This window comes from Haplochromis burtoni, unplaced genomic scaffold (assembly GCF_018398535.1).
Source record: "Haplochromis burtoni strain Fernald_Lab_line unplaced genomic scaffold, NCSU_Asbu1 Contig_87, whole genome shotgun sequence".
Lineage (NCBI taxonomy): Eukaryota > Metazoa > Chordata > Actinopteri > Cichliformes > Cichlidae > Haplochromis > Haplochromis burtoni.
In genome coordinates this window covers 1403819-1427382 of record NW_024582448.1, presented here as the reverse complement: position 1 = coordinate 1427382, position 23564 = coordinate 1403819, and the positions used below count along the sequence as shown (strand labels likewise).

General features: G+C 38.3%; 1 protein-coding gene across 6 annotated transcripts in view; it reads right to left on the bottom strand.

Annotated features, from left to right (window-relative positions):
• Nucleotides 1–23564, bottom strand: part of LOC102310235 (GULP PTB domain containing engulfment adaptor 1) — a 93336-nt gene that overhangs the window by 47205 nt on the left and 22567 nt on the right. Inside the window, exons 1-2 of one of the 6 annotated variants that reach the window (XM_042222507.1) lie at nt 14472–16664; nt 8759–8844 (exon numbers count right to left, since the gene is read on the bottom strand). The exons of 4 other annotated variants lie outside the window; for them this stretch is intronic. The gene's annotated coding sequence lies outside the window, so the exon portion shown is untranslated. Of the gene's footprint in view, nt 1–8758; nt 8845–14471; nt 16665–23564 lie in introns of those variants that run through there. One more of the 6 variants, XM_014334676.2, reaches the window with a different exon arrangement.

Sequence of the window (23564 nt, the reverse complement as noted above, 5' to 3'; positions counted from 1 at the left end):
GCTAATATTCAGGTGCGCTTTGTAGTCCGGGAAATACGGTACTGTAGTTGAAAAACAAGTGTTTTACCACATTTAAGTAAAACCTGTTGTTCTTCAGTTTAGGGGAATTAAAAGCAATAATTGAAACATAATTCTCAAAAACCACCTCCGATTTTTTTACAAATACGAAAATCTAAGGTTTTGCATTCAGCAGGTGACTAGTTAGACTGAAATATCACTTTTCTGCTTTCAATATTTGAAACTACAGGGTTCAGGTTGTGGTAATTCACTCTATGGAAGATTTTCCACTGGAGCAGTCTCGTGACGACACCCCACACTCAATGTCAGCGGTTCTGACATTTTTGCATTTTGTACTGGTTAGTTGCACTAATCATTTTGTATTGATTAGGATCAGATTATATATCGAGTGAGCCGCAAAACTCACACACAGGAAGAACACACCTAGTTGTTGATGCCCAAAGCCGCCAGGTCATGATTTAGGCGGCTAATTACAACCGATGGCTGGTCACATGGGGATGGCTGGTCACAGCGGATACGATAAAACCCTGGAGTGTGTCAAGCCATCTTGCCCGGTGTGTCAACTGGTCAACCAGCCAGCCATTCCAAAAGAGTCTTTGCACCCACTACCGTTAATGGAGGTTCCTTTTGAGGACCTCATGGACCTCATTGGGCCATTTCACCAGAGTTCATGTAGATATCACTTTGTATTAGTTGTGTTGGATTATTCAATGCGACATCCCAAAGCAGTACCGCTACACACCATTAATGCAAAGCGTGTGGCCCATGCACTGTTTTAGGTTATTTCCCAAGTCAGCATCCCAAAAGAGATACTGACTGGCCAGGGCATGTCATTCATGTCTTGCGTGGGGTGTTAGACCTAATAAAATAAAATTTTGAGGAAGGTCCAAGCCCAGCTAAGAATTAAACTCAATACTTTCTGAACCTGAGAGCCAAGCTACACACGTTTTCATGAGAAAATCTGCCCCAGGCCCAGGAATGTCAGCAACGCCTGTACAACAGAGGGGCTATTTAACAGCGAGATGAAATGCTTGTATTACACCCAGGCATGATGCTCCATTCCAACCCTATAGATTACCTGAACATAAAACACAAATTATTCAGAAGGAATTGGCTGAAATGTTAAAGATGGGAATAACAGAAGAGAAGAAAGACGGGTCTACACGGTTCTGTGTTGACTACTGCAAAGTGAATGAGGTGTCACAGTTTGATGCTTAGCCCAAGCCCCAGCTCCATGAGCTCCTGGAACAGTTAGGTCAGCTTGTTCAGAGTCCCCATGGACGGGGTCCTGCTTCCATGCGCTGCATATGCTGCTGCTGACATCATCATCGATAGTGACACCTGGGTGGAGTGTGCAGTGGGTGGCTGCGGTCATGGAGTTCCTGAGGCAGGCTCACAGCCAAACCGAAGAAGTGTGTGGTAGGATGGAGGAAGATGCACCCGCAGGTGAAAAAACAAAAAACAAAATAGGCCATCGCATCCTGCTTACATCCCAAGACCGAAGAGAGGTAAGGTTCTTGGGGCTGGCGGGTTACTACTGCCGGTTTGTGCCTGGCTTTGCAGAGTTTACCAGCCCCTTAACCGATTTCACCTTAAAGGTGCCCCAGATCTGCTGGACAAAGCAGTGCCAGGCAGTGTTTGTGCAAGTGTATAGGGCCCTCTGTGTGAAACCCCTGCTCCACACACAAACAAACCAAACACAACTAGCAGATGTCGTACTGTGTGTCCATGATGCCGGGTTTGAGGACTGGGGACGTTACAGTGACACATTGATTTAATAAGACTATGAAGTGTGTTTTTGCCTTTTATGTCGGACATGTTTTTCTCTAATAGATGTCTTTGTAAAAAACAAAAAAAAACAAAAAAAAAAAACCCACACATAGGGCTGCTCAATTAATCGAATTTTAATCACGATTACGATCTGGGCTTTCAACGATCATTAAAAATGACTAAGCCGATTATTAGCCCCTCCCTCATTTATCCGCGACACCTTAAAGGCCGGTCCGTGAAAATATTGTCGGGCATAAACCGGTCCGTGGCGCAAAAAAGGTTGGAGACCGCTGATTAAGAGGACCCGAGGGAAGCTCGGAAAGCTAAGCAGAAGTTATTTGGAGAGTGACTGCCGTTGGTTGAAAAGAGTTAAAAAAAAAAAAACTTCAGTGGTGTTGCACATTATTTTATATTATTTTTTTAAAGTCATTGTTAACCTTTAAAGCCGGTCAGAGCAGCACGCTCCGTTTTGCGTAACTATTTTTAAATCCCTGTAGAACCTGAACCGTGTAAGCTAGCGCAATAATTTGTTTTGCATATGAAACCGGAGGAGTTGTACTTACATCTGATGCCATCAGCTTGTCCTCGGTCACGGTTTCGTTCCACATATAGCTTTGCAAAAACTGCATAAAAAGCGCTTGCAGGAACAAAAACATAATATTCCAGAAACACGCTTTGCCGTTCCTATCAGCTGTTCGTAACACTTCCCACAGTGAAATGATGCACCTGCTGTTTTCTTTGCAAATTTGCATCATAGGATTGTTTTTTGTTTTTCCTGCAGTATATAAAAATTGCTGTATCTCCAAAATAAAACTATGAAGACACTCAAAATAAATTTCCTGTTGTTGTAAACTATTTTTTGCAATTTTATTGTATTTAAAGTTTTGAGGGATAAACCTCTTAAATTTCTCCAAGTAGAAATATATGTAAACAAAACAAAAGCGATTTTCAAATTTTTTTTGTAGTTTATTGCACTTTTTTGCAATTTATGTAATTACTATGAACTTAATGCATACATATTATTAAAATATGGGCTATAACAGTTGTATTGATGTATAGCAACTTGAAATGCTCCCACAAATGGCACTACAGCATGTAAAAAAAAAAATAATAATAATAATAATATAAGCTCTGGTGGACTTGGTTCTATAGTAGGTCTTAAAGGGTTAAATAAATATCGTCAAATAATCGTGATCTCAATTTCAGTGAAAATAATCGTGATTATCATTTTTGCCATAATCGAGCAGCCCTACCCACACAAATAAACAAAACATAGAAGGATTTGTTATTAAGCCTTCCAAATGGCAGATCTTTTACAGTGAACATCCATGAAAAATGTATGTAAAAATTGAGGCGGAAACGCAGTGTGACTCTGGCTTTATGGTTAATGGTAAGCTGCTTACAGAGTACTAACTGAGCATCAGATAATGAATCCTGGATGAGTACTTAGTAAAATTATTACCGAAAATTATTGTCACCAATTCAGCAGCCGGCCACTGTGAAATATCATCTGGCATTTAATAATGACTATAAAAAGTACAGTACTGTGCAAAGGTCTTGAGCCACTTCTCATTGCTTTATAAATTGGTAGGAAAATGGGAAATATGTGCAGCAATTTATTGAAATATAAGGCAAAAATAGAGTTAAAATTCATTATGTTGACTTTTAATTTTTCTACTGAATTTTTCTACCTTCAGGAATAGTTTTCCAGGCTCCTTGAAGGGACATTCAAAGCTCTTCTTTGGATAATTTGGATAATTTTGCATTTTTGTTCTGTTCTCTGTTAAAAGGACCCGCACTGCTTCAATAATGTCGAGGTCTTGGCTCTAGAGAGGCCAGTTCTAAACTGATAATGTTCCCCTGTGTGTTTTGCTATCCAACTATGCTTTTACTGCATTGGCAGTGCATTTGGGATCAAGTGAAGCTGGTGACAATCAGCTTTTTTCCAGATGGTTCTGCAGATCAAAATCTCATGTAATTTTCAAATTCTATCAGTTGTTACAAGATCTCCAATAACACTGGCTGAAATGCAGCCACCACCATGTTTTATAGGTGGTTGTAGAAACTCTTTGTTGTACCTGTCTGTTGGCTCTTTGGGACCAAAATATAAAGAAATGAGGGGCAGCTGAAGACATTTGCCCAGTACTGCATTTTTGCAAATCATGTTGCATGTTAAAATAAAATATCATCACTTCATAATTTTTGTACATTTGCATTGAAATTTTGTCATAATTAGCAAATAAATTCTGGAATTATGTTTAAATTTATACTAATTAATAAATTTGGCCATAACTGTTTTGGGGGATATAAAACATCTACCAAGATTGTACCAATTTCAAAATGAATGGAAGTCAACCTTTGTGTGAAAAGTAATTCTATTCCCTCCAGATGCACCTGGGGTATTATATTCACAAGAATGAGATAGATATGAGGTTACAGTGACCATCAAAATCAGTACAAGGGGAAGCTTTGGTCCACAGCAAGCACTGTGATTCAATCAACCAATCTACAGACAATGAACTCTACATCTGCGTAGGTTAAAAAGAGAAACCCAAAAACTATTTATGCAGACTCTGTATACTTGCTAAAAGTAGAACCTAGAAATTAAATCACAGACCTTCACCTTTCAGAGAATAAGGCTACTAAAATGTATAGCTCTGAGTTGAATCCAGAATAGTCCCATATGGAAAAGAAATAGTAAAAACTTATATGTGATTACTAATGAAAGTGGCCACTTTCATTAGTAAATCAATAAGGCGGCCAAAACATACAAGTTTCATTAAATAATTTTTCAAGGGATCTTATATCTGTTTTCACTCTTATATGCTTTTCATACAAGTTTCACACAAGACAGATACAACCTTTAAAAGATTTATATATATCTTTTCCATATGGGGTCATACAGCCTAAAATGAACTCAAAATCCTCCACTGTAATAAAAACAGAGTCATGTAATCTGAAAGAATACAGACAACCCGCCACCAAAATGTAGTTAAGAGAAGTCTACAAAGAATTACTTGATGGGAAACAACGGGGAGTAAACGCTCAAGAAAACTTCAAACTAGAATCCTATTACAGCATTAATGTAATAAAGCCTTTTTAGTGCTGTAGTTTTCACATCCCACGAATTCCCAGCCTAAAATCCTAACTGCAATGCAAAACCTTAATCTAAATTGGCAACTCAGAAGGTCGAAACGATTTCCTGACATTTTCAATAATGTGCCCACAAAGCTAGTACTGCTTATGTCATAATGTTATGGGAAAGAGTTTCAAATGGTCTGGCATGCATAAGAATTTTGCATCATTGTGTTTGTGGAAGAAAATATAATACAAAGGACATTTTTTGGCAAACTACAGCTGGTCAAAGAGCTTATGAACAGCTTCCCAAATGCCTGTCACCACATTCATGTTCACAATGTGGACTGTGGGGAAACCAAAACCTGTGCTTAATCTGTACACAGTATCTGGCAACCCAGGCTAGAATAGTTCTACAGTAACACACCACTCCTCCAAAAACCACAGATTGAATTTTAACTTTAGACCCATTAGTGGGTGCATTTTCTAACTTTTTTAGACCGCCCAGAACAATCTACAATTGGTTCACTTCCTTGAATGCATGCAAGAGTTTCATTTCGTAAAATAGCGCATATGTGATTTAGGTGTGAGGGGAGCAGATTCTCTAGTTTAAGCTCCGATGGAGGAGCCTTGGTTCTGACTGGAAAGTAAATGTGAATTCCTGGGGAAAGGAAACAGCTGAGCAAGCACTGTATATCTGAAGGGGCATGGCAGCTTCTCCAGAGTGTTTGGATAAAGACTGTACAGATCTGTCTAGAGCCATCATCTAAAGCGATGATGAATTAATGCTTATACTGCATCCCAGCCAGCGACAAGTATGTCCACTGTTTTTGTCCAGCACTGGCATTTTCTCCCCTTTAATCGCTCCAGGTTTCACAATATTCAGACCCTCCAACGCTCTTCAAATAAAGCGAAAATTCAAGTTTAAAAGCACGATCATTTTGGAAAAAAATACAGAAACCAATAGAATGGACAGAAACCCATAGTGAGCAATGCAGTACACAATAGCAGGTAGTCATTATATTTTCAATTGCCTCTGGATTGCAGGCATTTTTCACAGGAATTCAAACCCTCCTTTATTAGCGGTGACACACTCGTAAATCTTAAAGAAGGATTCATTTATGATCCAACTCTATCTCAATAATTTACCTCTAATCTACACCCCTGTTTCTGCATGATAAGACATTCTCCTGCTTCAACATAAAATCAAGCCAAAGTCATTTATACAAGGCCATATTTTACTGTTAGTAACTGCTCTAAAAGTACTGACTACATTAGAAAGCAGGGAAAGGATTATGTTTACTCTCACAAACACTCAAAAAGTCCTACAAGGCAAAGCACTCAATATGAACCAAAAGGTCAACAGAAGCTTAAATTGCTCTTATAAGATGAATGATTCACTTTTAAAATAAAAAGTCTCCAACTTTAATTCATAAGTAAGGTGCTGCCACAGAGGGATGCTACTCTAAAGTCTAGCTTTAAAAAAATAAATGCCAAAACCCATCAAAACTACAGCTTTACAGAAAGTCTTCTTCATCTTTATCGTCATGTCCTGACTGTCTGCATATCAGACCCCATCTGCCCAGACTGTCTCCAAAATAATACCTTGCAGAGGTTTACACATTCACCTAACAAGACTGACTCCTGGGTCAGTCTCCGGAGGATACCCAAATCCCTTGGGGGCTGGGTCAGGAAGTGATCCCATCAGAATAAGGAAGCAGCCTAAATGTCTGTGAAGGTTCTCAGTCATCCAGGTCATCGTATTCTAAGTAGCTTTAGGCTGCTTGCAGTATTTGTTTAGACTTTTTAGCTCAAAGAGTAAGAAAGCTTTGTTGTAAAAGCTTTTTTCTTGGGATCATGATTTTATCTTTGATTTTTACTGAAGAATACTGATAATAGAAATGAATATTAAAAGAAAAAAAGAGAAAGAAAAGAAAGAGCTCTAAGACTAACTTGCATCTTATCTGGAGGCCACCAGATAGCGATAGCTGTGGTTGTAAAAAAAATCTCCAGTCCTACAGAAGCATACAGGAGAGCAGCTTTCTGACCTCACCTCTGTAAACACTCATTTTGTGCCACAGTGAATAGAAAAGGTTCTACTTTGTAAATGGCAAATAGACTGGTTCTCAAGTAGTGCTTGTCAACTCTACTTGATCACTCAAAGCACTTTATACAACATCTCTTTCACCTGTCCATACAATCACTTTTTTCTGTGCTTTTTCTACCCAAGTGCTTTCTGTCTATTCATTCATACTTCAATAAAGGCATCAGAGGACAAAATCCCAAGGATACTTAGGCATGCAGGACGGAGCAGGATGGCTAATGATTTGTCAATCCCAAACCAGTTACAGTCAGACCCTGTGCAAAATGGGAGAAGTTACTGTCTCAGTGGTTCTGGCCCTACTGTTACTTTTATTTACCCATGCCTATACCGAACATTTATTATCCCCCAAAGAGTTACGACTCACCCTAATCCCCTAAAGACAACCCAGTCAGAGGCGTTGAGAGGAGGGCTTATTTTTGTGGAATTGCCTTAAAGTATTCTCACAAAAAACAAAAAAAACATCTAGTGCCTCTCAATAAATAAATTGCAGCCAAGTTTCACCTCAGCTAATCTGAGTCACTGAACTTGAGCTCTTGGTTGTGTTTGTAGTGGCAGCATCATTTTTACAGTTCAGTAACAGTTCAGAGCTGCTTGCAGGGTGCTGATCAGAACTAACAACCACTCCAAGGAATCCAGTTTTGCTGAGTGAGCTGTAAGGGGTATATTTAGGTGTCACTAGTACTAATTGTCATCTATCAGTGTAAAGTGGACCCATGCTAGCATAAGCTGATAATTTAGCACTCTACCCTCTTGTTCAAATACGGCCAAGTATGATTCCCAAAAGACAAAATGAAAGCAGATATAATGCCATAGTTGAGTCTTCAAAAAAAACAGGTGACTTCCCAGTGGATATATCCAATTTTTATAGGCAGTCTATGATTTGAACACACAAGAGGATTTAATATAAACAGTTCATCATCCAGAGGTAATAAAAGTTGACTAATTAATAAATTGGTACTTGTGGTTTGGACAACATCTAACAAGCAACAGCTTATATTAGTAATGACAGCTCACGGCGGCTGCTCATCACGGTAAACCAACATAGTTTGTGGCAGGCAGGTTCTCCGACTGAGCAGCAGTCACAAACATTGCCTGAGCATGAGAGATGAAGAGATTTGTCACTGTAAATGCAGCTGATAGGAATGCAAACAACGTCTAAGCTGACTAAACCTGGCGTTAAACAAAAACTGAAGCAGAACAGTTCATGAACAAGTATTATCAATACGCAATTAAGTCGTTTCCAAATCTGCACAGCAATAAAAATGCAGCTTATTTTCCTTCGACGTCAGTTCATATATTTTGTGACTTACAGGTGTGCATATGAGAGGGTTTCAAAAACTTCTGGGAACCACTGACCTAGAATATATGGACAGCAACATAACAATGTATATCATTCTATAATATTTTCCAGCACTGCATGAATTTGAAAGATGTGCTTCTAAAGGAAAAAAAAATCAAAATGTCACCGGTGAGCATAAATACATTTTTTTAAGAAAGATAAAAGAACATGGCATCGGACTGTCGCCTCACTCCTGTCTGCGTTTATCACAAAGCAGCGGAACCATGACGAGAATATACACAGCTGAATTATGTGTCAGAGCTGTAGGTGTGATTGCTACCATATGCCATCTACCGTCTCCCACAGTCACAGTGATATTCACTGTTCAGAACAATAAGCACGTGAATTAGCAGGATCTCAAAGGAAGAGGATTGAAGCATGCTGTATAACCATGACGACACATAATTATAACTTCACAGACAGCTCGGAAGATAGCTGATAATGTTTCTTACTGTTACTGTAGACTATTGATGTTCAGGTGTTTTTGTTGTGAGTCACTCATCTAAAGGCTGATGGCTGCTCATTAGTGCTGCATCATCTGTAAATAGAAAGAAATAAGAAAAAAACCACTTAAGACTCAAGCTTTCAGAGATGAAAGATTATTCCTGCAGGTCTACTCTCTGATTACATCAAGCAGAAATCCATATCTTTGCATCTAAGACTCTTTCCCCGTATCCAGGTGATCCTCAATTCTTTAAGTTACCTAGCTGACAACTTAGCATGCAACCCTTTCAATTAAACAAAACACACATGCACGAGCGGCTTACATGAGTGGCTGTCTACATCAATACAAAGCCATGGAGGAAGAAGGACAAGTTTAAACTTAGGCTGCACACATCAAATGCAAATCCTTCCAATACCCTTGATAAGTAAGAAAAATGCATGTACTGTGATTGTCCAAAAGACCATTGTGAGCAGTCAGGGGAAAAGTAAATGAAAAAAAAAATATAAATAATACAATCAGTGCATACATAGACTGTGCAAGCATAGTTATTATAGGTGCTGACTTAGCTTCCAGTGCAATCAAGCACCTTGAATTTTGTCTCATTTCTCATTTCCAATGCTATAAAGTATTTTTATTCATTCAGACTACTGGATTTATAGCACCAACCCAGCTGTAGAGATTTGTTGGTCTTTGGTGTTTATCAATGGTTTAAAGAAGGCAAACACATTGATCACTCACTCTCAAAAATAAAAAGTAAGAAAAAAAAATCAATGCTGCACTGATCTGGCAATCAGAAAACGAAAGCTGTATGATGGCTGAACCCATTCTATACACTCTGATGCAAGTTTTGTCTTTACAAGTAGCACAATCTCCAACTTCATACCTTCTACAACAATCCCAGTCTGTTAAAGAAAACAAAGTATTGAGTTTTTAGCCAACTTTACAGCCAGTAAGAAAAAAAAAGGAAGAAAAATACACTCATAACAAACTAACCCCCTTTAAAGATGAATGATACCCGTCTGCACTCTGCAGTGATTACATTAAGCAGACATCTATATATTTCTTCCTTGTCCATCTACATGTTGTGTATTAAAACAATCTAAGAAAAGCAATTTATAGACTAAAGCATTTAAGACTTCTTTTCTCACTGTGTTGAAATCATCCAAGTCATACAGAGGCTCTTCACAGTAATTTATTGGTAGGTGGACGGCAATAAGCAACCCCTGGGGTGTAAAAAATACTAATGATAATGAGAACAAACACTGCAATCAGTCAATAAGGATATAACTGAAAAAGTGGGTGAAATATATTTTTATTACATTAGTTCGTGCCTGATGAATGAGGTGCAGACTTAGCTCATGGTGTAATCAAGCACCATGAGCCTGGTCTCATGTCCAATACCTTAAACTATTTTTATTCATTCAGACTATTGGATTTACAGCACCGTCCCAGCTATAGAGATTTGTGGGCCTTCAGTGTTTATTAATGGCTTAAAGAAAGCAAGCAAACACACTGATCAATCACTCTCAAAAATGCAATGTTGAAAAAACCAGGGAAAAATCAATGATATGCTTGTGTGGCACTCAGAAACCAAAAGCCATATGACAGCTGAGCCCATTTACTAGAACGCCACGTCTGCTTTGCCTTTATAAGATCTGCAATCCCAAGTTTCTTCTAAAGTGAATCTTGTTTTTACATTTTATCACAGAAGTGGAGATTCTATCAAACCTTCACTGTACTGTGACATTTTTCAGCATGATATCAGAGTTCAAATTAGCACTTCAGAAAGGACACACTCGAGATTAAAGTGTGCTGTCTGCACATTTGATAAATGAGGGCCAAAGTTTTCTATTATGTGTTAGCCTGTAGTAATGCATAGTTATCATAAAAGTGCCTGAGGAATTTGTGGGGAAATGACATTCAGAGATAGATTTAAAGGGCACAGGCTGTGGAAGGTGTTGCATTAATTTGAGCTAGGTGACTTCCCCCTGTGAGATTTTGTTGATATATACACTGCTGGATATGGAAATACAGGTTTTGCAATTTTAAAGTCAGCATGTGAGGCATTTCTGGCAACACAGATGATACAATAGTCAGCGTACTGTATGAGGTCAGACCTCGAGCAACACTAATAATATGTTTAGAGCAACCTTCTTGCTAGACTTCTGACCTTAATTTGTAAATATGTGAGAAGATAAAGAAGCCATATCATAGACACGATAAAACAAAATGAGTGAAAAAAAGAAAAGGGCTATTGTCTTTTATCTGTTGAAGTTATAAACATAACAGAAAGTGATGTAACTGCTTTTTTTTTTTGGCAAGGTAAAATATGCCAGGCAAAGGTGGGAGCACAGCAGCTCACTGTCAGTTAATTAACTGTACCTCTTATCAGCAGCAGAGCACTTCATTTTGGATTATTTAAGCGAGAGATCCTGTAGCTTACTCTGGTTTATAAAGTTTAATCATTACATTTATTATGAAAATATTTTGCATTGAAGAAAAGTACATTTTTTGTTTGTATATGCTATCAGTTTTATATACAAAGAAAATCAAAATGTGCAAAAAGTGGTACTGGCAGGTTAAACTTACAAAACAATGGAATGGGTCAAGAAAATTCCAATTGGTGCATCTCTACTGTAAAGCAAAAGAATAAAGCAAAAGAAATACATTAAATACATTAAATATATCAAAAAGAAAGACATTATATATGATTTTATTCATATGTACCTTCAGTGAAACGCAATGTCTTTTTTTTAACCTTTTGACTTTGTAACTAAATCTCAACATTGATTCAATTTCTTGATTAGTGGTTTTCTATCTGTTGTGGGTGGTTTCACAGTTACAGGTAATACCATATTTGGGGCATAAATTGGTATCACCCAATATATACAGGCCAAAGGTATATTTATTTATATTTTAAGTAATAGATTTTATGCATTTCATTATCTGAAACTATATGACAACCTAGAAGGACACCAACAACTATACTTGTAGTTGATAAGCATACTTTACAGTCATTTTATCTGATAAGTTGTCTATAATGTTTCATAATGACTGGGATTGATGTCACGTGAAAAATCTCACACTAAAAGTGCAGAGTTTGAGTGTTTGACTTATAGCTCTCTCTTCCATGCACACTGGTGGCATGTGAAGTTCTGCCAGAAACCTCTATGTATTTCTTAGTACTGCAAGTCCACCGTTCTATCACAATGTATCAGGAAAAGTCCATTTTTGGCATACAGAGAAACAAAAACAAAAACTTCATCATGAAAACCTGCACTAGTTTAGATAAGGAAAAGTTTCAGAGACGAAAAAGAGATGTATGTCTTCTCTTAGATTCAAAACTCAAAATCCAAGCCCTCTCTCCTCTCTTAAAATCTAATCCTTCCCTTCTCCATGTTGCCATTTCCATCTCAGCAAAAACAAAGGTGACATGATCAAATTTATCCCCTCTCCAGCTGAGAAATAATGCAAAATGGATTTTCTTCAGCAATACTTTCTCACCTTTCTGGCTTCCCACAGTGTGTATTAGACTGAATAACAGTGGTGAATGGAATAACAAACAGCCTGTCATTTCCATATCCCCTCAAGCACTAAGTTTATGTTTCAGAAATGTGGCTTTACAAAACAGAGAGTGGAATCTTATTAAGGAAACAGGTGTTTAGGTTGTAACGGTTACCATCAAATTTACTTTAAATGTAGGTTGTAAACAGTCCAGTTATTTAAATTAAAAGCGATATCTACCAAGGAGGCAATTCAGTACCCTGCACAAAAAATGTTTAAAAAAAAAAAAAAAGGAGCCTACAATGACAGGCTTCAGTCTGAGCATGTTGGTAAAGCACGTGCAGGAATATGACAGAGGATCACGGCACCATTCTGATGAAATTAATTTATTCTGCTCCTCCTCATTAGGAGAAAGCCAATCACCCAAAAATCATAATTAAGATATGATGACAGCGAGAGGCTTGAAGTCACAAGGACAGGGGTGGGTGACTTGTTATGAAAGAGCGAGGTCTGCTGGATTAATCCTCTTAGGCAAGTTTTGACAGCTAGGCAGAAAGTGGACTCAAAAACAAACTATGAAACACGCCTTGATCTGGAATTCCAAGTAAAGTCAAGTTTATTCATATGGTCCAATATTAAACATGACTCAAAGGGACTTAGAGGCTCAGGACACGAACCCGGCTCAACTTTTTTAAGAGAAGAAAAAACTTCCAAAAGAATACAAAGAGAAAGTATTCATACGAGTATAATCACACAAGAGGATTACAATTAGTGCAATAGTAAATCTGACACGGTACATTTCATCTAATCAAGTCAGAGTGATATGCCCCATGGAGGAATGAAACAAGTCAAATTAAATCTTGCAATAACTTCTTCAAAATATGCCAGAAGCTGTTGACCACCAGACAGACAAACAAGTAGATAAAGTAATTGCGGAGGATGTGTGTTTCTAAATGGTTGAGGTCATGGTGGGGTAGCATCTACCATCCTGACCCATATAATAATCCTCTTTCAAAAATAAACTCTTCTAAACGTATCGAACCCTTTTTCTCCCTCTGGGCTCCATAACGAAAGTTTCCTGATAGCAAAACACCATCATGTGAGCAGCAGCACAGATCCAGTACCAAACATGCTGGAAGTGGTAGATAAGAGAGAGGATATCCAGATAGCACCAGACTGGCTCTAGCCCATCTCACTTCCTGAGGGGCAGGACTCTGCGTACGCTGGGCAGATGTCAAGATTTTAGTACAGAATGTGCAAGCTGGCATTAACATCTTGAAACCTGCAGTGTTCTGACCCAAACACAGAAACTTCAGACAGCTTTCGACAGCTTTCTTGGAAGCGTTTGAGAAAAAAGCCAGTGCAGGGACTCTGTGACTTGTAGGCTTTTTAAATGGCTCATTTTTCATGCTACATTAGGGTTTCCACAGCATTAAATGACAACGGGAAAAGATTATGTATGTGTGCTTTAAATAACACCACTATAAATTGATACAGAATACCATATGAAGCTTTATGGGATGCTGTAATAGAGATCATGGCTTAATAACGGTTTTAATTTTATATCTTTGATGATTAGATCACTGATAATCCCAGTAATGGAACTGTCATTCATGTTTATACTATTCATATGAAAGTGGGTCACAATTTATTTTGGCTGGGACAGAATTTTTGTCACCAGTTTTTGCAAAGATGGTACTGGATACACTTGTACATTGGAGCCAAGGAGAAGAAGAAAAACACGTAATTAGAAATGAAATATCCCTTATTTGTTGGTATTACAAAGGCGAGATGAAAACAAATGCTCTAGGTAAAGCATAACAAGACAATAAAATTGGCTTCAAAAAATTTGGCCATCAGCCATTATCAATGTTTTAATCAGACACATTGCTAGCACCCTCAGTCTGTTACCAATGAACAGATGCAGTAGACTGTTATCATAAATTCCAATCAATGATAAACACAGCAAAGCAGATTATGCAGACATGTAAAGAAAATTATGTGAACAAGTCCAGTTGTAATTGTTATTGTAAAATGATTTACATATGAAAGGTTTAGTTTAAGCTCTTTCAAACCATAAACAAGTAGTTTATTTTAACTAAACCCAACCAATGCCAAACTAAACACCATAAAAAAACAATAAAAGTAAAGAGTAGGGAAAACCACAAGTTAAAAAACCAGGCAAGGGAAATTAGAAAGATGGGTCTTAGACTCACATGCTCAGTTGAAGGTTGAACTGAATATACTTCCTAATGGAGACTAATGCCATTTCAAAGCAGAAACACTCCCACATGCTTATCAGGAGTGAAAACAGCTGGTGATACTGGCCATTTAATGAGCTGGTGAAAATCTGTAAGAAGAATCAGCCTTTCTCAGCAGCATTTTTTTTTAGCAAATCCCAGCTTGTTTGGAAGTTAGGGACAAAGGGCATGACCAGTCATGATACTGTTTCTCTGGCGCAGATGGCTTTAAGCGTGGTAGATTGAGGCTGGACATTTCAACCTCAAAAGAGCCCTGTTTGACTGAGCCACGTTGCATTTACTTCTGTAGTTTATGCAACAATAAAGCAAGCACAAGCATGTCTGAGAGCGAGAGCCATATGTCAGCATGCAATGACGATATAGTATCTAAACTGCTATTGTTTAAAAAGGGAGCTACTTTAACAACCTCCAACAATACACAAGAAAGCTGTTCCTGCTAAAGGTGAAAACAACAAACTTGTTTCCCCACTTGAGCCAAAAACACACCATTCAGTACACCCAGGCTACGAGGGAGGAGATACTAGCAGCTAGCAACCCAACCCAAAAGATGCACATCACTGAGCATTACTGGAGCACTCACAAGCTCGATTCCATATGACTGGAAGAGCAAACAGTGGGTGGAAATTACTGATGAAGTAACACGGTGGAAAAGCAGGGCTTTAAGAAGCTGGTTAAATGCTTAACTCAAGGGAAAACATCCCAGGTGGAAAATACGTTTCTGTTTTATTATGTGACAATGTTGTGCCGGCTCCTGAAGAGTTAAAGGGTTAAGTTAGTGTTAAACTGTTTAATAGTAGTAGGATCATTGTACTGTTGCTTAAAAGTAAACACTACCTAGGCACTTTTTGTGCGTACACCGACTTATGTTGTGTCACTGGATATAATGCGATGTCACTAATGTTGCACAATATTGCTGCTGGTGCTGGCTCCTTGTATCAATATAAATCCCACTTTAAATGAGTTACTGTCACCAGTGACAGAAAAGTATTGGAAAAGAAGGACAGAAAATGCCCTTTATTTACTCATAAACGCTGCTGCCTGCGAACTCCGAGCATCAATAAAACATTCAGCTTTTTCCTTTTTTCTACATCATGAAATTTCAGTACTGCAAATTTTCTTTATCTCATTTTGAGGCGATATTGCCCATCGTGAAATATGTTATTGCATGTTATTCTTCTTTTGAACAGCCATTATTATTAATAAGCAGAAAAAAGGACCTTAAAGATAATTATTTTAAACTACTCTGAAATAACCACTCATGTCCAAACATCAGTGTATTTGGTTGAAGATATACACATTAAAGTTACAACAGGGCCGAGCCACACTTTCATGTAGTACCACTTTCTACCACAAGATACTGTAGCAAGTCAACTAACAACACATCGTGGGTGGTATGGGGAAGGAAATTCTTTTGAAGAAATGGGGGTGGAGCTTGAAAGTAATAAGTGTTAAATAAATAAAAAACAAAACAATTAAAAATAAAATACCTCACACAGTCCCTGGTGAAATGCTGCCCCCAGATGGTGAAAGTTTTAGTTAATGCCACAGTGTTTAAAAACAGCTAGCAAATCCCGTTCCCAAGATTTGGGATACATATGAGCAAGTTCAGTGCAGTGCAGCGGAAGCGGATGATCTGCTGTAAGAACACCTGTAAGAAGACGATGAGCAAGGAAAGTACATGGGAAATACAAGAATTAGAACCATTTTTCACCACAACAGAGATCACAACTCCAACTGTGACCCAGAAGAAGCAAGTGTTAGATGGATTCATGTGCACATGAAGATTAAACATGGATGCACCCAGGTATTCATGGGAGTATACGCACATAACGGCAGATGTAAATCCTGCTTTGCAATCTCTCCTTAGAAACACAGCTCAAGCTTTATGCTGATTAGCATCTATTTCACGTCATGGTGTTTACAGCAGTTTGTGTTGATTTTGTATTTGTTTGAGTTGAATCGTCCAGTAAATTATTGGCAGAAAGATGGCAAAAATGTTCAGTGTGTAAATACCACTGGGAGGGGAAAATTGGGTTTAGCATATAATGAATAAAACAAGGTCTGAATAAGTCATTTGAAAGTGGAGAAGTACTTAAGAGATGGGAATTGTTTTTTTATCATTATATTATACTGAATCCCACAAGATCTACCAGCAAAACACACACACACACACACACACACACACACACACACACACACACACACACACACACAGCTGCAGAAAAAGCTGCATCCCTTTCGGTAAGAACCTACAGCAGCTTTAATGCACAACCTGACCTAGTTAAGGCACTAACTGATATTCCTTGTCAACCTCAGACAAGCTAGGCTGAACTGTATTTCCACACGTGCAAAGAAACCTTAATCAGCCTTCCCCTCAGTGTGCACAGAGCGAGACTGTTGGCTGACATGGAGAGCAACAAGGGGATTTGTATTATTGATAAAACATTACCAGAACACCTCCCTGATTTGGAATAAATATAGAAGCACATCTCTGCTTCTGCTGAGCCAGCCTACCCAAGTACAATAAACTGTTTTACCTCTAAGTGTAGAAGTGAATTCTACTGTTTTCCTCATGTGGTTTCAGCCTTTTGACAGACAACAAATACCCCTGGCTGAGCATTAAACTCAAAGCTGAACAGATCTGTTCTACCATTGTCACTGTGTTGATACTCACAGAAGCACCTGTGCAAGTCAAATCAAAAGACAATGCTTTCTGCAAAAATCATCCTGGTGTGAGAAACAGTCTGCACTTAAATGTGCTTTTTGTAAGTGAATAACAAGAATGGTACAAGAATGGTAAAGCACGTGTCAGTGGGGGTAGCCTGACACCTGGGTAATTGAGTATCTTTATCTTCAATGTGAAGAAAATACCTGTAATTATAACTTAAATGTACATTTCAACAACATTTTTAATAACAGTCGCACAAAACATTTATAATTTTACCCTCATAACATCTTCTTCATTAAAAAGTTGTTTATTTATTTATACAGCACAAAACCACAACATAATAATGTATGTAACCTTATCTTTTCCACTGAGCAAGCAAGCAAAATAATATTTAAATGGTTCATAGGTGTGAATGTGCGAGTGAATGTGAGTGTGAATGGTTGTCTGTCCTTGTGTGTTGGCCCTGCGACAGACTGGCGACCTGTCCAGGGTGTACCCTGCCTCTCGCCCTATAACAGCTGGGATAGGCTCCAGCACCCCCCGCGACCCTGAAAAGGATAAGCGGAAGAGAATGGATGGTTCATTTCATTTAAGTTGGAAGTACAATGCAATTCAAAAAGTATAAACTACCACAGAGATTCAGAACCACTAAACTTTATTAACTAACTTTGCTCGTACCCAGTTCAGTCCTGTTTTTCTCTTGAAACTGAACACATTCAACAAGGTCTGAAAACATTTCTCAGAGATTTTGGTCCACCACCAGTCTGAACTGTTGATACAAGGCAGGATAAATCATTGTTTCCATGTTGTTTATGCCAAATTCTGACCATAACACCCAGATGTCATAGCAGAAATCAAGACTCCTTAGGCAACGTTTTTCCAGTCTGTTGTCCAATTATTGTGCTCCCGTGTGAGCTTTGCTTTGCTGTTCTTAGCTGACAGGAATGGCACTCGGACTGATTTTCTTCTGTTGTAGTTCATTTGCTTGTAGGTTCAATGTGTGCAATGAGAGATGCTCCTCTGCATGCCTTACATGTTATGAGTGGTTGTATGAGTTACTGTTGCCTTCCTATCAGGATGAAGCAGTCTGGTATTCTCTTCTGACCTCTGACATCAACAAGGCATTTTCACCCAGAGAACTGACACTCACTGGATTTTTTTTTTTTTTTTGACCAGCCTAGAGACCAGCAGATCAGCAGTTTCTGAGATACTCCGATAAGTCCATCTGGCACCAACAACTATGACTCAAATAACCTTTCTTCCTCATTCTGATGCTTAGTTTGAACTTCAGCAGATTGTCTTGACCATGTCTACATGACTAAATGCACGGAGTTGTTGCTATGTGACTGTTAATATCTAATCGGGCTGATGGCTCTATGACCATAAGATGTACACAAGATATAGCAAGTGACTATTAAAAATATTCACTTTGTCAACAAAAAGAAATGCACCAGTAGCATAGTAAAATTATAAGATCCATAAGTTAAAATCTAATTTTAAAAAAAAAAGCAGAAATAAAATAGTAACTGGTAAATTGTAGTATACCAAAAGATGATGACTTCAGGGAGCAATGACAGGTGGATGCCACTTGTTTCCCAGCTTTGCATTAAACTGATGTTATCCTCATGATTAGATTCATAATAAATTGAATCTACTTCACTGTAATTTCATACCATGTTGTGTACAGTTTAACTGACACTTGGAACACAGACATTTGTTTAGACTGACGCTCTTTAAAATGAACTTGTAAGAAAGGAGTGGCTGTGAGAAAACAAAGACTGTGTTTCTGCCAGTCTGTGGACTGATTTCAAATGAGAGCTTAGTGAAATTGTGTGTCTGCAGAATTGCCTGTTTATGTCCTGTCCTCAACATTTTTTGCTAAACCGCTGGGTGTTTGTGTTTGTCAGTGAAATACTCTGTATACTGCAGAACAGAAGAGACACAGGTGAGACAGTTATACAAAAAACCCAGAATGAGTTAATCGACACCAGACTCAATCACAGCTGTCATAAGGTGGGAGGTGGGACATCTGTCCACTTATTTTTACTATAATAGGCTTAATCCCTCCTATGTGAACAAGGCTGTCTTGTTGGACTGGTAAGTTCTTTTTCTGCATGTTGGAAGTAGGAAATAGATATGAGATGGACAGCACCTTCTAAAAACACACCAGTGGAAACGCCTTACATAACTGCAGCCATTTTCAAATCCAAATTAAACTTTGTGTTTCCTTTGGTGCACTTAAGGAAACTTAAACACTGTACCCTCAGAAAAATAGAATATATTTAGGGTGGGGGAAATAATTATTTGATCTCCTGCTGAATTAATACATTTACTCACAGAATCTAGTTTTTATGGTAGTTTCATTTTAATGTAGAGAGACAGAATATTAACCATTAAAATCCCTTAAAACACACTATATAAAAGTTATTTCATTTCTTTGGAACTCAGCAAACATACAAATTCAGCAGGGGATCAAACAACTGTTTCCCCAACTCTATATCACTATTTTATATAGTACTTTTACTTTTACTGGTTTCTTTTTTTTAATCTTTGCTCAATGTTTACTTTTCAGTGCCTTTCAGTGGTCTAACGGTTTGCTTGGACTATGTACAGTAGTGACATCAAGTACTAAATCACTTTAAATGCACTTTCTCTTGATTATTAATCTCACCGTTTGCTTATGGCTGCTTTGTAGTTATAATTGTTCCACTAAACAGTATACATTTTATATGTTGATTATAAAGGCTGAGCTTGAATAAACAGAATGTCTCAATGTATTGCCTCCTTAAATGACAGGTGTACAACATCTAAACACTCAGCCAATTGCTTTAGACCTCGATGTTACAGTGCTCATCCAGTGACAGCTCATACTCTAATAAGTGCAAACCAGTCAAGAGTAAGATTTTTGACTGGTTTCCCTTAATTCATCCAAGGGCTGGAAACACACAGAGACTAAGCTTGAGGCTCAACCAAACAAGGCTGTATACAGCAAACGCTGAACAACAGTTCATCTGTGATTGAAAGACTGTCGTCAGAGTTCCAAGTGAGTCAGAGTCTTTATCCCCTGTTTTTCAGAAAGTCCAAGAGCGGTACAGTGTCCTTATTGATAGCTGTTAGAAAAATGATCTCTCTCTCCGCATCATATCTTCCCAGAAAAAGAGGCCTTGCATTAAGGCAAGCACGGAACAGTCCAGTTAATCCACAGAAATCATAACCCTGACACTGGCATGTTGCTTCATTCATAAAAACAGACACCGAGTTGCTCTCCCACTCGCCGCAAAGCTACTTCTACAGTAACAGGAGTATTGTTGAAATCACGCTGAGACAATTCTGGTTGTTATGGCTTCGAGGACATGCATTCATAGCCTGTCAGACCAATCTAATTAATTCAGTTTGCCATGGCCAGAATGAAAGGGGAAAATCTTCCATCTGAGGACACAAAAACTGGACTCACTGACTTCCCAGGAATTATAGAATTGATTACAAAATTTGACTTATTGTCTAAAAAGGCTTGGCTCCACACTGGTACTGTCAGGCTTTTCAGAAATGAGTCAAACCTCTTTAATCTTGTGCTGCAGGACTGTTTTGGGGGTTTGAGAGAAGCTGGTGAAGCTGCGTTTAGTTTTATATATTTCTGTTTGCTGGTACGCTCCACTGATTAGGTATACTTGTATATTAAAGTCATTATGTGCCATTCATCATGCTAAAAGCAAGACTGAATATTACATTTCTCTTTTTTTTGATCCAAGACATCTGAATTTGCAAGTAGTAGCTGTTTGTTTGTTTTTTAATTGAGGTTTTTTAAAATAAGCGCAAGAAAAGCCAAATCCAGGCTGTTTTCTTTGCTTTTCTGTGAATATGCATTCCCTAAGAAGCCAACAGAGCGTATTAGCAAAGCAAAACTTTTGCTTTCCTGCTTTTGGTCACATACAAACTGCTGCCTGTAAGTTAACACATCATTTTGTACTAAATGGACTGAAAAATGGTTCATTCAAGGCTGCTGTTAGACTGCCTTTTTAAGTCAAAATCTTTTTCTCCGACATGTCTCCCGGGGCCCAGTTGTCAATCGAGCACAACAGGGGTTCCTCTCTCTCTCCATCCTTGTTTCCTGACTGTGTCACTAACACCCCAAAAATCCTCTCATGTCGACAATCCTTTGCAGCTCTCCTCTGCAAACTCTGTGAGAAGTTATATATTTGTTTCTCTAAAGGATTTCCGAATTATTGCTTTTAATAAATAAAAAAAAACTACTTAAAGTTACAGAGAAACAGAGCTGCGCTCCATTAAAACATAGTCTTCACAGTTACAGTATTGTGCTGTGAAAATGTGATACTCATTTAAAGAGTCAGACAGGTCTTCTAATGGCTCCATTCAGAGCTATAAACTTGTCAGAGAAGTGAAGATATTCTTCAGTGAGTCGAATCTGCACAGAGAGGCTAAGCTGCATTTTTAGCACGCTCACATTACTGGTTCAGCGTGAGGTTAAACTCAGCAGTGGCTTTTACTCTGAATCTATTCTGGGAAAAGCGACCTTTTTCAGTCTGCTGACCTTTGTAAACATCACAGCTGCTGTGATGTGTTGACAGCTGGCTTCGGTTTTGATTTTGAATTTGACGAGAACGCGTTAGACGATAGGTTGGATCCACTGTGACAGCAAATCATCTGTTTTCATTATCTTTATTGTCCACTGCACAAAACATTGTCAAGTGTGACACTCTAAAGACAGGGCAGCAGGAGTATTCTTTAAACTGAGCCCCTCTAATATAGTAAAACATGGAGACAAGTTGAGTGCTTGAGGGACAGATGAAGACTTTAAGCTTAAATAATAACACTCTTGTATTTAAGCACGTACTGCGAGGACAAGGATTTTAATAGTGACACAGCATGAAAGAAGAGTTAGAGTAGACAAGCAGGACACTTTAGAGACTTTATTCTTAAAGTCACCTTTGCACAAGAATGTCCTTGCAGTTGCTCACATGCTGAATGATAAACAGAAAATGGGGAGTTATAGCTCTAATATCACCTTTTAATGTGATAATTTCAATTAAAAAAAATAATCAATATGAAATAGGTCTTTTCTAAATATGTGTAAAAGGAAAATACATCGCGTAGTGAATTATTTACAAATGTTATATCTTGCACTGGCACATTACCATCATCTCTCCATCTGGTGGACAGTTAAGGCTAATGAGAAGTCATTAGCAGACATGTTTCTAATAGGATGCTTTGCCTGAAATGTGCAATTTTCTCGACTTAATTTTTTCTTGGCTTTGCACTTGTCATATTACGTGACTGGGAGGCATGATGGAAAAAATGACACACTTCTCCTTGTGAAACTGCGTTTATTTTTAGACTTTCCGTTTCATTCTGCACTTTGTCACATCTTCCTCATCCACAGCTTCTCCAGCGAGGGTTATAATGATCATGACACAAGAGAGCGAAGCAGCCAAACAAACGTCCGCGGTTTTGCTTCACACATCCAGTTTTCTTCTTCCTGAAACTATCCCACCCTCACTCCCCGCCTTGCTTGACCCAGTGCCACCGCTGCTGAGCTCTCATTACTCTAATAGAGGCGCTGATAGAACATAGAGAGATTGTAAAAGTTAAGTGCAGAAACTCAGTGCATGAATCAAACCTGGGGGATTATTTGACAGCCACAACAGGGAAACAGGAGATTGCGTCAGCTCTATAGCTAAATGCGGTCACTCTACTGATATGTTAGCGCTCTGAGGGAAATTAGCTAACATAGCATACGTGTGCACCAGTTTGAATTTAAAAAAATAAATAAATGTTGTTAAATGAAAAAAAATGTGTCTTCATAATAACTGAATAATAGTGTTTGAGTAATGGCTGTAATTATAGGGATTAGGTACTGGTCCGTGGCCATGAGGTTGGGGACCGCCGCAGGTACAGGTACCGTCTCAGGTACTGGTTATTTTGAAAGAAATATTTAGGCATTAGCATAGCGACCAGAGAGCATTAAGGGGCAGAGAGGAGGATGCTACTCTCAGTGTTGTTGGTGCATTTCAGGAGGACACTGCTAATAAAGTTAAACAATTACACTGAATTTGTGTTTATTATTATGTTTACAAAACACCACAGTTTTTATCTTGGTCGTATTTTATAGTGTTGTATTTATCCATGACACCTTAAAGGCCTGGTCTGTAAAAGTATTGTCTGACATTAAACCGGTCTGTGGTGCAAATAAGGTTGGGGACTGCTGCTCTAAAAGGCACCAAAACTGCAAACATAACTATTTTAATTGGAGTTTGAATGGTCTCTCTACTCCAAGTTGCCACACTATAGTTCTAAAATTTGATTGGTATAGTGTTCATAGGTCTAGTATTTGTACATCTCATCCAATGAGGGAGGGAGGGAGG